Source organism: Dasypus novemcinctus, chromosome 6, assembly GCF_030445035.2.
Source record: "Dasypus novemcinctus isolate mDasNov1 chromosome 6, mDasNov1.1.hap2, whole genome shotgun sequence".
NCBI lineage: Eukaryota > Metazoa > Chordata > Mammalia > Cingulata > Dasypodidae > Dasypus > Dasypus novemcinctus.
This window is the reverse complement of record NC_080678.1, coordinates 138176072-138178605: the sequence shown is the minus strand read 5'-3', so window position 1 is coordinate 138178605 and position 2534 is coordinate 138176072. Positions and strand designations below refer to the sequence as shown.

General features: G+C 45.9%; 1 pseudogene; it reads left to right on the top strand.

The window, feature by feature from the left end:
* Positions 1 to 204: 204 nt before the first annotated feature.
* On the top strand, positions 205 to 892 carry LOC131278860 (ferritin heavy chain pseudogene; annotated as a pseudogene).
* Positions 893 to 2534: the final 1642 nt, after the last annotated feature.

Below are 2534 nucleotides of genomic sequence, written 5' to 3'. Positions count from 1 at the left end.
CTTTATTATTTTTGACATGATCTTAGTGGTTCCTCTAGAGATAACACTATGCAACTTAACTCATCATTAGGCCAGACGTCTTCGTGGAGAGTCGCCGTGGTTTCCTGCTTCAACAGTGCTTGAATGGAACCCGGCGCTCGCCCCTGTTGGCCAGCCACCCCCAGCTGCTTGTCACTGTCCGTCCAGTGTCGCACAGCCGCCGCTTCTCAACCGCCCATCATGACGACCACATCCCCATCGCAGGTGCGCCAGAACTACAACCAGGACTCGGAGGCCGCCATCAACCGCCAGATCAACCTGGAGCTCTACGCCTCTTACGTCTACCTGTCGATGTCTTACTACTTTGACCGTGATGATGTGGCTTTGAAGAACTTTGCCAAATATTTTCTTCACCAATCTCATGAGGAGAGGAAACATGCTGAGAAACTAATGAAGCTGCAGAACCAACGAGGCGGCAGAATCTTCCTTCAGGATATCAAGAAACCAGAACGAGATGACTGGGAAAGCGGATTGAATGCAATGGAGTGTGCATTACACTTGGAAAAAAGGGTGAATCAGTCACTACTGGAACTGCACAAACTGGCTACTGACAAAAATGACCCCCATTTGTGTGACTTCATTGACCCATTACCTGAATGAGCAGGTGAAGTCCATCAAAGAACTGGGTGACCAACCTGCGCAAGATGGGGGCCCCGGATTCTGGCTTGGCAGAGCATCTCTTTGACAAGCACACTCTGGGAAGCAGTGATGAGAGCTAAACCTTCTGTTGGCTTCCCCAGAGCCACAGGGTAGTAGTGCATGTGTGTTGGGTTTACCTTTTCTATAAGTTGTATCAACATCTACGAAGTTCTTTCATTGGTACCATTCCTTCAAATAAAGTTATTTGGTACCCAGAAAAAAAAAAACAAAACTCATCATTATTCTTCAGTGTAACATTAATTCTGGTAAAATAAAAAATGTAGCTTCAATATAGATCCATTTACTCTCCTTCCTTTATGCTATTACCATAAATAACTCACCCATATATGCATGTGCTGGCTTAGAGCTACGTACTACAAAAAAATGTGTTTTTAAGCATCATCCATTCCTGTGGATGTGGAACCATTGTACATAAGATTTCTTCAGGATGTTCCTCACTTCAGGTTTAGCCCACATAAATCAGTTTAGGCTTTATTCTGAATTACTGGAGTCCCTTATAAGTAGAGTATTAGTCAGATGAGGAAAAAGCCACAGGGAGAAGCCAGAAGCTGCAAGTCAGAGGAACTGAGAAGCCAGAGCAGTCACTTGTGCAATGTCATGTGACAGGAAAGCCAAGTGCCAGGGATTGCTGGCAGCTTCCAGGACACTGCAGTCCTCTGGGAGAGAGCATCGCCTTGAGGATGCCTTGACCTGGGACTTCTAGTCTCAAATCAGGTACCAGTAAATTCCCATTGTTCACATCACCTCATTGCATGGTTTTTACTTTCACAGTCAGAAAACTGGATAGTTTTTGGTACCAGTAGAAGAATACTACAATTGCAAATGCCAAAAAATGTGGCAACAGATTTGGAATTGGATAATAGGTGGTAGTGGAAGAGCTGTGAGTTACTTGATAGAAAAAGCCTGGATGACTTTAGAGACTGTTGGTAGGAAGATGGATGTTAAAGGTACCTATGATGGGGCCTTAGAAGGAAATGATGCATGTCTTACTGGGATCTGGAAGAAAGGCTATCCTTGTTTTAAAGTGGTGGAGAACTTGGCAAAATTGCATTCTGATGTCAGATGGAAGGCAGAACTTATAAGCAATAAACTTGGATATTTAGCTCAGGAGATTTCCAAGGTGTGTGGAGGGTGCAGTTTGGCCTCTCCTTACAGCTTATAGTAAAATGTGAAAGGAAGGGATAAGATAAGAAATGAACTCTTAAGCATAAGAAACCAGAAATTGATTGGAGAATTCTGAGCCTATCCAGATAGTATTCTGAGAATAGGCCCAGAAATGGCTGATCAGGGAGCTCCCTGAGCTTCCAGACAGTGAGTCCATGGACAGTGTACCGTGTGAAGGTTTTACTGAACGTGGATCCAGCCATTTCTGTGCAAGCCAGCAGTGGAAATGCAGTTTTGCAGGAAGGATCTGTGGAAAGTTCATTTTCTGATGGTTTGGACCCCTGAGAATTGCACACAAACAAAGGAGATTTTTAAGAAATTTGTATGAGTGGAGCCACTGCCAACCTAGATGGAAAGGGACAGGAAAGGATGAAGTGAAGGAAGAATGATGTCAAGGGCAGAAGCAGGGAAGCCAAAATGTGGACTCAAAAGATCTCCTCAGGTCTGTGTGTGGAAGGGGCAGGTCCACCCCTGCCCTTGAAGTCAGGCCATCTGCCCCAGTGCTTGGAGGGGGCAGGCCTTGGGCCTCTTACTCAGGGAGAGCCTGGCTGCCACCTGGATGCTTGGAGAAGGTGGGCCAGTGCCCCAGGGTTTGTGGAGAGCTTGGCCACAAACCCCACTCTTAGAGAGGGTGGAGTCTGTGTCCCAACGTTTATGGAGAGCCTGACCAC